Source organism: Panthera tigris, chromosome X (assembly GCF_018350195.1).
Source record: "Panthera tigris isolate Pti1 chromosome X, P.tigris_Pti1_mat1.1, whole genome shotgun sequence".
In the NCBI taxonomy this organism is placed as follows: domain Eukaryota; kingdom Metazoa; phylum Chordata; class Mammalia; order Carnivora; family Felidae; genus Panthera; species Panthera tigris.
In genome coordinates this window covers 106,483,385-106,498,473 of record NC_056677.1, presented here as the reverse complement: position 1 = coordinate 106,498,473, position 15,089 = coordinate 106,483,385, and positions in this window count along the sequence as shown.

Sequence of the window (15,089 nt, the reverse complement as noted above, 5' to 3'; positions counted from 1 at the left end):
CCCTAGTTGTGCAGTAAAATGAGCCACAGTCTTCTGAAGCCTAACATTTCAGACTCTCCCACAAGCTGCAGCTGGGGCTGGGCTTCTCCACTGCGGAGAGAACTACCGGGCCTGGCGCAAGCAGCCATTCTGAAGTGCTTATATAATTTTATTTTTCAGGCCTAAAGGTTATTCAACTGAAATTTCTCAATCCAAAGTTTCTTTCTGACCAGAGTGAGCTTAGGCCAGCTAACTGCCAAAGTGAATGGCAGAGATGACTTTCTGTCTTCTGCTCCCAGCCCTAAGAAGGGGCTGCAGACTCAGCCAGCATGTCTCTGGAACCCTCAAATGGAAGACCTCTCCACGGCTCCTTTTTTTCTTTTTTCAAGTTATTTATTTTATTTTTGAGAGAGACAGAGACAGTGAGAGTGGGGGAGGGGCAGAGAGAGAGGGAGAGAGAGAATCCCAAGCAGGCTCTGTGCCATCAGCACCCAGCCTGACATGGGGCTCAAACCCACGACACTGTAAGATCATGATCTGAACCGAAATCAAGAGTCAGACGTTCAACCAACTGAGCCACCCAGGAACCCCATCTCCAGGGCTCCGTTGAAAAGTCCGTTTTCCCGGTGTAACTGGCCAGTGCTCACAGAAGGAGCCCAGCAAGGGGCTTCCCTCATTGCCGCCTTGGACTTCAGCCAAAGGCCAGCACCCCATCTAGAACATTTCCTTGAATGTTTCAAAACAAGGGCCAGATAGTATTTTTGACCTTGCCGGGCCATTCCGTCTCTGTCTCAACTACCCCAGTCAGCTGTTGCAAAAGCAGCCATAGGCAAAATGTAAATGAATGGCTGTGTTTCAGCAAAACTTTATTTATAAAAACAGGCGGCAGGTCACAATTTACCAAGCCCTGTGTCAACTCAGCCCTTGGGCCCTTGCCTGGGGCCTGAGGAGAAGACTTAGATTCTATAGCAAGGTCTAGAATTAAGGGAATTTAATAAACTGATTATGAGCTGGCCTCTGTACCATGCTAATCTGATAATAATCATTCTAACAAAGGGTTTTCAGTGGTAGGGGAAGCCTGGGTCAGATCAGGGTTCAAATCCCAGCACTGCTGTTCACTTATCTGTAAGAACTTAGAGGCACTGACTTGATCTCATTGAGTCCTGTTTCCAAATCGGGCAGGATACTCTGCCTAACTTTTCAGCGCCGTGGTCAAGTCCGAATGAGATGATGCAGTGAAGTGTTGGTCACAGTGCCTAGCCCATGGTACAAGCTTACTAGTGGGAGCTAATGTTATCTCTGCTAAGCCTCACTTTAACTCTGACAAGCAGACAGGGCAGCCATCATAATCCCAATTTATAGATGAGGAAACCAGCTCAGGGAGGTCAAGTTGCTTGCTCAAATTCACAGAGCCCCTAATTGGTCAGTCAAGCCTCAAGCCCTGCTCTGTCCTCAGCTGGGGTTAACTGCCATACTCTCGCTAGGGATCTGCTTCCCCACCCTGAGTGTGCCTTGGCCACTGGAAACTTCCAGTGTCCCAGACAGCACACAGGGCCTCCCCAGGGATGGAGCAGACTCTCAGGATTCTCCCCTGTAGCAGCATTAGCTTGGGAAGCACCTGGGCTAGGATTTCAAAGCCAGGCTCTTGCTCTAGGAGACCCGCCTGGCCCTTGGGTTCCTTTCTACACAAGGATAGGGGCCCAGAAACCTGAGTTCCAGTCCTGAATCTTCTTCTGTCCAGGGCTTGCTCGGTAGCTTGGCAAAGTCTCTCCTTGGCCCTTTCTGGGCCTCTGCCTCATCACCTGCTCAGGCCTCCCTGAAGGGGTGAGTGGGTGCAAAACACCTGCTTGTGAAGAAGGCTTTGTTGGGGTCCCAGCAAACAGTGAGGATGCTTCAGGCCACCCTCCGGAGGGAATCCAGGGAGGAGCTCTGGGAGAAGAAATGGGCATATGGCAAGAAATGGGAACCTTGACCGGTCAGGAAGTCCACCCCTGGGTTATGTGGGTCTGCACAAACTTCCCTTGGTCCCAGAGGCTGCCATAACCTCCATCTCGTACTTCTGTCATTATGCAAACAAAATGCTTTCTGATCTTCCCTGGGTGCTCAGGAATCGGCAGGCTGCAACCTAGCCAGCCCAGTTGCCTGAAACTAGCGGTTTGGCACTCCGGATCCTAACCTCATCTTGGCCAGTAACTGGTCGTGTGATCCCCGGCAGGTTAGTTCATCTTTTGGGGAGCCCCAACCCCCCTCGCCTATTATTATAGCACAATAATCCCTGCCCTCCCTACCTCAGACATATAGAATCCTAGAATAACAAAGCTGGCAGGTGACTGGGAGGTCATTCAGGCCCCCAAACTCCTTTAATTTCAGATGAAGAAAGTGGGACTCCAAAAGGAAAGTGACCCACTTTAAGGGACATAGCTAGATGGTGCTCACAAATGTGCAGGGATCACTTCCTATGGGCCAAGCACTGTTGACACATCACTTGCCCTGACTCAGTCTCTATCACAAACCCATTTATAGTTGAGGAATGTGAGGCATGGAGAGGCTAAGTTCATCTGAGGATCTTCTGTGGTAGGTAAAAATGAAAGAGAAGGCACTTGAAGGGAAGGCAGAGGCAGTGCTGAAGTGCCAAGCATCCAGTCAAGGGCAGCACTCACCTGTCGCTGAGGGGAGGACTTCACTCTAGCGCCCCTGGTCCCAAGACAGCAGAGGTGCTGCTTCTGCAGGACCATGGGAGGCCGCCTTCCCAGAAGAAGCCCACCTTTCTGTAAAGTCAGTCTCTGGCTCCCTCCCCGGCAAGGGTGGGGACAGGGGCCAGTGACCAGTGCATAGTTATGAGGCTTCATCCCCCTGTCTGTAAAGCCCCCAATGTTTCTCAGAGCCTGGAGTTCTCTCACCTCCTTCAGAGAACTGTGGTCAGTGGGGAAAGAAAAAGGAAGATACACAAAGCAGGGGCAAGGATCACACAGAGGTAGAGAAGGGCTGGATGAGGGGTCTCATGAGGGAAGGCTCACCTCTCAGCTCCTTCACCTCCAATCACTCAGAGATCGCAGACACTGATTTTGCCAGGAGTTCCGGTCTGATCTCCTTCCTTCCCCACCCAACTCTGGACTACCTCCTAGCTCAGCTCCACAGTCCTCTCCATCCCATCTCCTCTCCCAAATTGCCCATCAAGTTTCAGGTCCCATGTCTTGTGCAAGTTTCCCCTCAACCTGTACTGGCACTTTCAGAACTCAAGTATAAGAAAAGCCCATTTTGCCTGCCCTTAACCCTCATGAGCTTGAGCGACAGTGGAGAAGACCTGCTCCTCGCCTTGCCTCTGGGAGGCTCAAGGGAAAGGCATGTGGGGAGAATGTAACAGCCCTTGCTGCCTGTGACTGCCACAGTGTCCTCTATACCCCTGGCTGCCCCCTCAGCCTCAGCAGGAGATGTGCAGGAGTGAGCTTCATACACAGCTTTCAGGAAACAGAAGCTGGGAAGGCCTCAGCCTAAGTCACACAATCCCCATTTTCTGGTACTCCTCTAGTCTACCCAGACTTCCCTTCCCTGGTGCTCTGCCTCCCCAAATTCTCGCAATCCTTCAAGTGTCAGCCAAGTGGACCTCCCCCAGGAAACCTTACAGGATGCTCCTCTACCCTGAAAGTCATGGCAGGTGATGTCTGGATGGGAACCCAGGCTTGTCTCCCTCCTAAGCCTGTGCATTTGCCAACCATACACTGTCTCGCCAGACTGAGCATGGCTGAAACCCAATGGAGGTGACAATGCCCACAGTGATGACCAGGGAATATAATGATTACGCCTTTCAGCATGGGATCTGGAAAAAAAAAATCCTGTCTCCTCTAAATACTAAGCCTAGGTCACTCCACCCTCCTAGGTCTCAGTTTTATTGTATCTAAAATACAAATCGTGCTCGCTTCGGCAGCACATATACTAAAATACAAATCATAATCCGTAGCTTCCTCACAGGCTTGTAGTAAGGCTCAAGTGAAGTAGAAATGTTTTTGAAGTTAAAATGTTTGGTACACGAAAGAGTGCCATGCTTGTGTGAACTGGGAGAAAAATGCCTGCTTTCCAGTTTGCCCAGTTTGCCCTGAAAAGTGCTTTGTCATCTGCTAAGTGTGATAGAAATTCACCTCCGACCATTCAACAAATGGTTGAGTGCCTATTATATGCCATATTCCTTACAACCTGGTGAGGGAGATCCGATGTTATTCAAAAATCACAAGGAATGTGTGACTATGTGGTAAAGGTTCTGGGGCAAAACACAGGACTCCAAGGTGTTTACCACAGAGTCTATCGCAGTCTAGTTGGGGAGAGGGTCCAGAGAGGCTTCCTTGAGAAGAAGCAGGAGCTGAGACCTCAGGGTCAGTAGAGGTTAAGCAGGAGAAAGGGAATTCCTGGCAGAGGGAGCATGCTACTTGAGTCCAAGTGCCAAGAAGGGAGTGAGCAGGTGTGATTTATTCTTAAACCCATTTCACAGACAGGGTGTGGGGCCTGAGAGGGGCTGTGACGTGCAGAATGAGAGATTCCATTCAACTCCTGTGTGCTGGCTGGTTCTCTTCCAGGCTCTTGGCTGGGCAGAGCTAGAGCACAGGCCTGCCCGGTACCTCTTCTGACAACTTGCCCCATGCTCTATCAGTTTCACCGGCCGTATGGGAAGGACGGAGGCTCCCACCCACAGGAGCAGGTGGCTGGGTTCACCTGGGCCAGCTGCAGGCTGGAGAGGCACTTTGAAAACTTCTTAGACGTTCCACTTTCCTTTTGCTCTGCCGCCTTTTCTCCTCCAGGCCCCTTAGTCTTTGGGTGAAACGCAGTGCGGTGTGAGAGGCTGCCCCCTGCTGGCTGATCCTGGAGACTGCAGGGACTTTTTCCTGCCTGAGCCAAGCCTTGGCTGAGGCCATGGAAGGGAAGCTTCCCAGGTCAGCTCATCTGTCCTGTTCAGCAAGTTGTGCAAGGAAGAGCAAAGACCAAGGTGTGTGTGGAGGGGAGGCTGATTAAAGGTATTCAAAGCTGACTCTTGTAGCTGCTTCTGTTGCACAATTCTGAGTCTGTGAATGATTTTGTCGGTGTGAATATATGTCCCATGACTTAAGAGGGTGTGAGGGTACAAGGGTGTATCTACAGGTCATGAGTGTAGGTGGGCTGTGTGTGTGAACACCGACTGGGGCAGGTATGTATATTTGCTCCAAGATGTGTACTGTATTAGTCGGCATGCATGCTAACCGTGCTTGTGCATGCTATGTGGGTCAGGAAGGAAGAGGAGCTGACACCCGGGGACACCAGGGGTGAAGTTATCCAGCTTGTGGTTGCAAAAGGCAGCCGCTGGCCCTCTAAGTCCAAGCCGGGCCCTGTTTGCATCCGTATGGGGTGGTTCGAGGATATCTGCCTCTTGGGCTGTCCCAAGGAACATTTTTTTTAAGTTTATTTATTTTGAGAGAGAGAGAGAGAGCGCACATGCACAAGCAGGGGAGGGGCAGAGAGAGAGTGGGACAGAGGATCCGAAGCAGGCTTCACGCTGACAGCAGAACTGAGCTGAAGTCAGATGCTTAACTAACTAAGCCATCCAGGCACCCCTCAAGGGACATTTCCCTATCCCTGCTAGCAGGTACACACCTACACCCTCACAGCTACTGGGCAAAATCTCATGGCCTCTGGAGGCAATAAGCAAATCTGATTTCTGCATGTGCTCATGGGAGAGGCCTAAAGGAGCACCCCACCGCTGCCAAAGCCCAATCTCGGGCTGCTCTTTTCCTCCATGTGTTAGTGCAGCCTTCCTAGGCGCTTCTGGCCTGTGAACATTCTGATAGCTGGCACTGATCATTAAAGAATTTTAATGTCACCCCGTCCACTTCCCACACTCCCAGGTAATATATATATATATATATATATATATTTTTTTTTTTTTTTTTTTTTTTTTTTTAGCCTGGAGCTTCAGGAGACCATGAGTTAGGGTATTACTCTTGTTCTCAAGCCTGACAGGAAGAGTTATTTAAAAAAAAAAAAACTGCCCTTCTTCATCACCCCTCCAAATGGCATGAAAACACCAGTCCACCTTACTAGTCTCAGCAGGCAAAATTCCTTGGTGAGGCCATTGGCCATCTGTCAAATACTGGAGCCATTAGGTTGGGTTCAGAAGTATCAGATCAGAGTCTAATGATTCCCTTGGACTTTGCCCAAAGGCCCAGCTTTCTCAATAAGCTCAGAGGTAGGGGAGCTCTAGAGGATTCAAGTTCAGGTTCAAGTGAATGCTCAGGAGCAGGCCTAGCCTTGTCCTTTGCCCATGGGTGAGACACACCAGCCACACCCACAGCATTTCTAGGAAACACCTTCTTCTGCTCCCTGGGCTTTGGCCTCAGTTCTTCCTTAAAGAAACTCAAACAGTGGAAGCTGCTTTCCACAGGTTGCAGTTGGGCAGGACTCCTCCTCTGCCTGCCCCATGGCTTGCCCTTTCCAACTTCTGTCCTCCCCACATGCCCTGGGAACTGCTAGATGATATGATAGAGGGGAAGCTGCCCCACTTGAAAGCTGCTTCGCTCTCCCCCTCTGAGCTTCACCTCCCTTATCTATAACATGGGGATGATAATTGTACCTCTTGAGCTGTCTTGAGGCTCAATTAAGACACTGACACCTAAAGCATTTTGGAAAGGAAACTATTGCTGGAAGCACGCAAGGGGTGAATGCAAAACTCTAAGGCGCTCCCCTCAGCCAGCTCCCCCGTGGGGCAGTCTCACTCTTGCTAGAATCCCTTTTGTAAAATATATATATCCAGGGTGTTCAGGTAGATTTGTAAACAACAGTCCTATAGAATCCCAGTGTTGGCAGGAACCACCATTGGGCTATCATTAGATCATACAAGCTAATATTCATTGAGCACTTATTATATGTTAGGTACTGTTCAAAGTACTTTACATAAATTATACTCATTTAACGCCCACAACAACCCCATGAGATAGAAATTCTCATCATTCCCATTTTGCAGATAAGAAAATCAAGGCTCAATATGCTTAAGTAAATTGCCCAAAGTCACAGAGCTAGTCAATTGGGACAAGATTTGAAGCTTGGAAGTCTGGCTCCAGAATCTGTGTTCTTAATCATTGTGTTCTATGATTTCTACAGTCTTCACTGAGCAGTTGTTTTGCCTCCTTTGCATACCTCCAGGGATGGAGAATTCATCACTTCCCAAGGTAGTCTGTTCTGACATTACACAGCTGTGGCTGCTTGAATCTCCCTGCAAACCTTTGGTGATCCAGACCACACGAAGATCCCAATTCCCTGAAGACTCAAGCAAGGGGTAGGCTAAAAACAGGAGACTATAGAAAGACTATATTCTCCCTGTACCCAGCCCCCCCCCCCCCCCCGCCCCGTCCCGGACACACCCAGACCCTTTGATCCTATTCCCTTTGGCATGTCAATACCGGCTCCTCAAATGGAGATTGAAGCAGGAATTTAGATGAGTGAGTGAGCAGGTATTCTGATAGAGCCCAGGACATACACAGTGCCCATTGTATTAATAGGCAGTCAATAAATGCTGAATGAATAAATGGAAAAGTGAAAGAAGGACAGACTCACAGCCCCCTTTCCTAATAGCCTCAAGCTCCTGGAAGAGTAACTTTTGGATTGTGCTTTGAGATCCTTAAGAGCAGCATTTCCATGGTAATGAGGTATGGCCTGCCACTTGTCAGGGCCAAATTCTTTCCTGTCTCACTGACTCTGAGCTCACTCCAGAAAACATCCTAAACTACCTTCCGTGTCCATGGAGTGGGTCATTGTTGGCTGGGAGTCCTGCGGAGTGTGTGGATCCCCCAGCACACATCTCCTCCAGGAAGTTCTAGCCTGATCGACCTTGCAGAGGTTTCCATGGTAACAACACTAGGCTAATGGGTTGCCAGGGTGATGGTGCGCTACTGCTAAGATTGCAAGGGACTGGACCACACAGGGCCATCGAGTTGAAAAGATGCTAATAACACCTTTCTGAATCTCCATGACAACAACACTCAAGTACTGGGTAGGCTTTGTCCCAAATGCAGATTAGATCCTCACCCTCCACACTCAGTAAGAACACCCTGGGAGGCAGGCCACTGGCCCCGTGTCCTGCTGTTCCCTCCCAAGAGAAAGAGTTTGCCAGTGTTTATTCCCATTCTGAGGCTCCCACTCTACCCCAGCCCCACTCACCATACTGCTCTTCAGGGTATTTGGCTGAAGCAACCTGGGTTTAGTCAGTTTGGACTGTCAAGAAGAAGGACTGGTGCAAGAAGAAGGCTCAGGCTGGTTGGCATGGAAGAAAATGGGAACTTTGGGTCACATTTGGGGCCAGGAGCATCTCTTGGTATGGCTGCTCCCAGGCCACAGGGCTCATGCACTCTGGAGCTGAGGAAGCAGCCAGGGGCCATCTCCCCCTAGTGAAGCCAGGAGCATGGGCCCAGATTTTTCGAACTACCTTTAAAGCTGTGGCACATATGAATCCCACCAAAGGAAGATCTGGAGGACCACAGCCTCACCCATTCAGTCTTACCTTCTCCACACCACAGTGTGCCCCAAGGCACCTAGCCTTCTGTGGAACACAATCTGAATAGTCTCCAGCCTAGGCCAGTCCCTCATAGTCTAGATAAGAACAGGGGACTACTCTAGATGAGGACAGTATGGATGGGGACCAGAGAGGACAGGTGACTTGACCAATGCCCCACAGCTGGTCATCAATATAGCGAGCACTAAAATCCAAGACTCTAATGCTGGCAGGGCCACATCCAATAGACCAGGAAATTATGAATTTCTGAGTGACCTCTAGCTTGGGCTCATTGATTCCCAAAGACCACTGGGGCTTCTGTCTTCCTACCTATTCATGGACCTTATAATAAGGATCTGGAGAGGAGAGAAGGTTCTATCGTAGGGGCAGGCAAAATGTTTAGAATGGACCCTTCAGATTGACATTTTTGAGCACCTACTATGTGCTAGACATTTTGTTAGAACATGCATTCTGTGTTAGATGTCATCTTACTTCTTCTTTATAACAGGCTATTTAGCCAGGCATAATTACCTTCATTTAGCAGATGGGAAAATGGAAGCTTTGGGGGTGAACTGAAGCTTGGGTCTATTAAAAGTCGGGCATCTCTTCAGTGGGGATGCCTCCTTATGAGCTCCAGCAGGGGATTCTGGGATGAATGCTGACTCATAACCTATCTCTGGTGACATTGAGCTGAAACAAGTGGATGCATTCGAAGCACTAGAGACCCCTTACCACCTGCCTCACCTGCCACTAATATCCACATCTAACTCTGCCCCATCAGGGATGACTGAAGGGCAAACCCAGTCTTGAAGGCCAGACATGTGTTATTTCTTCACAAGTCACACAGCTGCTGGCCACATCAGGCAAAACAGCTTGAGTTGGGATGGGGGGGGGGGGGCGGGAATGATTCCTAGTTGCCATGTCAACTCAGGGGAAGGTGCTGGGAAGGCCACATCCATGTTGTGGAAGGTCTGGGGCTGCAGCATACAGAGCTACCTCCGCAGTCGATGGGCCTGGTCGGTGTGGCCCTCCTTCAGCTGCCCCCCAGGAACCGCGCAAGTGTGGACGCTGTGGTCAGAGGCTTTCCAGGACCTCACTGGGACTCACAGGGCACTGAGCTCTATCAGGTCACACCCTTCCCCATAGATATCCTTCCCGTCTTTTAGACTCCATCTACTGTAGGATGGCTTTCTTTCTAAGCCTGCTCACCTCACACCTTTCCTCCATTGCACAACCTTCCCCCTTCATGGGAGCTTATTTGTCTTCGCGTGCTCTGCTGCACCAGACAGGGAGTCCGAGTGCTGATTCTGGGTCCCAGTTGTGTGACTCACTGACTGTCCCAGCTCTGTGACTCACTCACTGCACTGGGTCTTCTCTGTAGACCCCGCCATGGCGAGAATCAAACAAAACCTCCACTGAAAGAGTCAAGTTTTTGGGGAGACTTTCCCTGGCACCCTAGACTAGTTTGGACGAGATGTAGGCTCGGCTCCTCTCTGGGCCTCCATGGCCCTCTCACTGCCCCTTTGCTGGCCCCTGTCACACTGCAGGGTAACCGTTTGCTGGTTGCTGCCCTTCCTTAGCCTGTGAGCTGGGTGACTGCAGGGTCAGGCCCCCTTGGCCCACTGCAGTAGTACCAGCCCCCTGCACAGCCACAGAGTAGGTGTCTAACAAGTGTTAAAGGAAAAGAGATGGGGACAAGCTGCCGGGTCCACCACTTCTCCTTTCCTTTCCAAACTTTCCTATCCTGGTGTGGTCTCATTAGGACCCTGCTATCCCTGCAGAGGTCTGAGAGACTCATGTCAAAGCCTTCATTGGGGCTAATGGCTTAATAGGCCTTTCGTTCTAGCGCCTCAGGCCCCATGACAGGTAGAGGATGTATGGAAGCATGTGGGACTCTGGCAACCCCAAAACACACACTGCTATGCCACCACCAAACAGGGCTGCTTTTGAGTGAGTGGGCCTATGACTAGCAGGGGCAGCAGCTCCACTACAAACTGCCCTTCTCAGCCAAAAGGCAGCGCAGTCTAATGGTTAGGAGCACGGTCATTAAAACCAGGTGGCCACTTATTAGTGGAGAGACTATGGGCAAAGTACTCAAGCTTCTCAGAGCCAGTTTCTTGATCTGTCAAATGGAGAAGTTGGTGGTGTCTGCCTCATAGGGATCTCGTATGTCAGTGCTGTGTGTGTGTGCGTGTGTGTGTGTGTGTGCATGTGTTTCTAATACTGCGTGACACCAGGTAAGCACTGAATAAAAATTGAAGGGGAAAGTAAGGGGGAAGACTTCATCCCAAATAAGGGTGGGGCTTCCCTCCGTCTAACACCCTCTCATCGCCACCACCCCAGTGTCTTATCAGAGTTGGGTCCCATGGGAAGAAAGCCCAGACTGGCTATTCCAGCCTCACTGATGTGGACCCAGCAGGACCCTGAGCAGAGCAGAGTTTTCTACCACTGTGTCCTGGTCCTTTCCCGCCCCCCACCCCCGCCTCTGCAGGAACAACACTTTCATTTATTTATGATGCATTTGTTAAGCACCTACTGCATGCCACTCCCATGACTTTTCAAGCATTGCTTGGATCAGTTCTTTAGAAGAATTGGGGCACCTGGGTAGCTCAGTGGGTTAAATGTCCAGCTCTTGGTTTCAGCTCTGGTCATGATCTCATGGCTCAGTCTGTGAGTTTGAGCCCCATGTCATAATCTATGCTGACTGTGCAGAGCCTGCTTGGGATTCTCTCTCTCGCTCTCTCAGCCCCTCTTCTGTTTGTGATCTCTTTCTCTCTTAAAATAAATAAATAAACTTAAAATAAAAGAACTCCTGCCTTAGCTGCCTAGTAGTCCATTCTTCCTTAGCTTCGAGTCTCCTTCAAACTGTGGCCCTCCCCTTTGGCCTCTCAGTAGCTCTGTGACCTTGGACCAAATCCCTCCTTATTCTGTACCTTAATTTCCTTTTCAAAAAAATGAGGTTCTAGAAGGTCTCTGACAACCCTTGTATATCAGGTGGTTCCAGATGACCAATTGTCATTGGTCCCTTTCCCAAGCTCATGGTGATTTGTGTGTGCCCTGGGGCTCACGAATGGCAGGGCTTGGGTTCCCTGCCTTTTGAGACAGACACAGCCCCCAGTCTCAAGGTGCTCCAGCTCTCCTGGGGAAGGGCTAAGGCCATGGTGACAGACAGGGTGTGGCCCGAGACAGGGATTCCCAGAAGGAGACTGCCATCTCCCCAGTGAGTTTCCAAATGTTGCCCAAAGCTGGCGGGGCTTCAGCTAAAAGGGTAAGACAGGCCTTGGTGAAGCTGGATAAAAGCAGCCACTCTCTGGGCTCATCAGCTAATTGGAGAGCCAGCGACCCTGAATGGCTAGGAGAGGAAATCATGGGTACAGCACTTCCACAGTGACAGCAAGCTTCTCCTCCCCTGAGGGGCCTTGCTTGGCCCACGGAGACTCACAGCTCTCCTGCACACGCTGCCTCATTGGGCCTAATCAGAGTCCCATGGACCGTGCTGGTTACATCTCACCAGCTACTGTGCAGGGGCTTCCCCACTGCCCCTTTACCCCAAAGCCATCTGATTTGAGTTACAGCCCCTTGACAGTAAAGGAATTCTCACTCCTTTCCAGCTGTAGTCTGCCCTGCTTTAACTGAAACTCTAGTCCCTCATTTAGTCCCCTTGGAGGAAGGAAGTTTCCCCAGCTTTATAGGCACAAGGGAGCCAAGGTTGGTTCTTGAGCTGTGGAAGAGCATGCTAAAAGTACTGGAGCCTAGTAAGGAGCCAGCACTGGGCTTGAAACACCCAGACATGGAATATGTGACTTCTAGTCCTGACTCAGACACGTACTGGCCATTTGACCTTGGGAAAGCCACTTCCCCTCTCTGCACCTGTTTCCATATTTGTAAAATGGGGATGATGCTATAATCTTCCCTGACAACCTCCCTGGGTTGGTATGAGGATCAAATCAGAATGTATATGTAAAAGTGCTTTTAAACCTACAGTGTGCTATATAAACGCTCAGCAGCAGATAACATGATGCCCTGCCTCTTCTCCTAGGAGTCTGGCTCCACACTTTCCCCTTCCATCTGTAATGTTCACCTCTCTGCTGGCTCCTTGCCTCCCCCTTGGCCTTCAAATGTGCTCAGAACTCTGTCCTTCCACTGACATACACCAGCAAAGTTCTGAGATAAATGGTGTCTGCCAGCTGCCTTTATTTTCTCTGTCTGTAGCCTATCCTCCTATTCCTGCTCTCTGGTTTTACCCCCCACCCCACCTTGGCCTTCATCCTCCTTGATATCTCTGCAGACATTTGATCCCACTAATCCTGTGCCCACCTAAGCCCTCTGGCTTCTGTGGTAGGCAGCCTCTGGAATGGTCCCCATGATCCCCGCCTCGTGGTATTCCCCGCCCTCATCTAATCCCTCCCTGAGTGTGTGGCCAGACCTAGTGACTTGCTTCTCACAAGCAGGATATGGCAAAATATCACAAAAGAATGTGGCAAATTTAGGGGCGCCTGGGTGGCGCAGTCGGTTAAGCGTCCGACTTCAGCCAGGTCACGATCTCGCGGTCCGTGAGTTCGAGCCCCGCGTCAGGCTCTGGGCTGATGGCTCGGAGCCTGGAGCCTGTTTCCGATTCTGTGTCTCCCTCTCTCTCTGCCCCTCCCCCGTTCATGCTCTGTCTCTCTCTGTCCCAAAAATAAATAAAAAACGTTGAAAAAAAAAATTTTTGAAAAAAAAGAATGTGGCAAATTTCCAGAATATGGAAATGTGCTGTCATTTCCAAGGCTAGACTGTAAGACTTTCACTCCTGTCTTTCTCACACTCACTTAGCATCTCGCTCTTGCTTGCACTGGGAAAGGTGGCTGCCATGTTGTGAGCTGCCCTATAGAGAGTTCCATGTGGCAAGGAGCTGAGGGCAGATGACAGCAGGGCCTTTGGACTCACTACTCCTTATCCCAGAATAGTTTTCTCCTGAATATAAGCAGGGTCTATTCTCTCACATCTTTCAATATGTGCTTAAATGTTCATCATCTCTGTAAACCTTCCCTACCCATCATATTTAAAATTACAAACCCTCCCCTACTCACTGCTCCTTTCTCTTGTGCCTTTACTTTTTTATCCATGGCATTTATCACCATGTGTCATATTATACATTTTACTTGTTTATTTATTGTTTTCCCCTCCCCACACTAGAATGTAAACTCCAGGAGGGCAGGGGTTTTATCTGGTGTGTTCTCTACTGTACTCCCTGTGCCTATAAGCCTGACGCATAGTGGGAGGGGGAGTTTGGGGGCAGCTTCCATCCAGGAAGTTTTGCTTATCATCAAAGAAGGCTTTCTGGAAGAGTCTCAGTCCACACCCATAGCAAATGTAGTTTCTGATTCTGTCACATCTGATATCTTCCCTGGAAAAATGGACTGGTTGGGGGCATATGTATGAGAACATGTGTGGAACTCTGTGGAAATGAGTAGGATTGGGAATAGGGAGTATGGTGGTGGTGGTTGTGGTGGTGGTGGTGGTGGTGGTGGTGGGATGTGTGTGTGTGAACTGTGGAGTAACTGTGTGTGTATGCTCAGGAGGTAGAGGGGAAAGATGCCCTCCTGGGGCCTTTAGGATGAGCCCAAGCCACAGAGGCCTAGTTAGCCCCTCAGATTCCATCTGTGACCTCCAGCAGGTGTACTTGTGATGCAGCCAGCCTAACCAGACTCTCAAACAGTATCCCTTGAGGAGCCAAGAATGGTGGTGACTATTTGGTCAAGCATCTCTGAAGAGGTGGGGGGAAGCTTCAGGCATTTCCCCTCATGAGCCAAAGGAATGCTGGAGAAGTCCAGAGAACAATGGGGAGCTGACAGTCCCTCAGCGGACCTGGGACGTGCGGACCCTGAGAGGGGTGCACAGCTGCCTGCCAGAACCTGGGGCATGGGAGAGGGGTTGGCGGGGATACAGAGGAGCCGCAGAATCCTTGAAGGAAGAAGCCGGAAGCAGCTGGGGATGACACTGATAGGCATTTCCCGCCTCAGGATGCCCTCCCGCTTTCTTCACTGCCGCTGCAGCTGCAAAAGCAAAAGCTGCAGCTTCCCTCCGGCCCCAAATGTCTGTCCTACCAGTTGGGAGCTGGGGGGCCCAGGCAGCCCCCACTCCCAGTCTCCCTTGCTGTCCCTGAGGAAGGCAGGCAGCTCAGCCATGCCACAACAGAGTGCCCCTTGGGCCTAAAGGAAAGCTTTGTTAGTTTAAGATGATTGTCTATGGCTCTTTCCCTGCCTGACCTCAAGCTTGTACTTCCTTTGCTAAAAGAGCGGCTGGTTCTGAATGCATTTGGGACTGGAAGATTGCTCGCCCTCCCACCCTGTCACTGCAGCCTGCCTAGCTCGGCCTGGGTGGGCACTGCCCAGCCTCCATGTCTTCCTTAAGTGCCTCCGTGAACAGCACCAGGCCCCAGACAAATTGAGGCCTCTCATTCTGGGAAACTTATCCCACCTCGGTACACTGTTCCAGAACTTCTCAACCTTCTTTGCACCATAACACGCTCTAAACATGCTCCCATTGACATACTCAGATTGTGGTAACTACTACCTCCCAAACACAAATTTGTAGTAGTCATGGCCACACCTATCAGTGATCC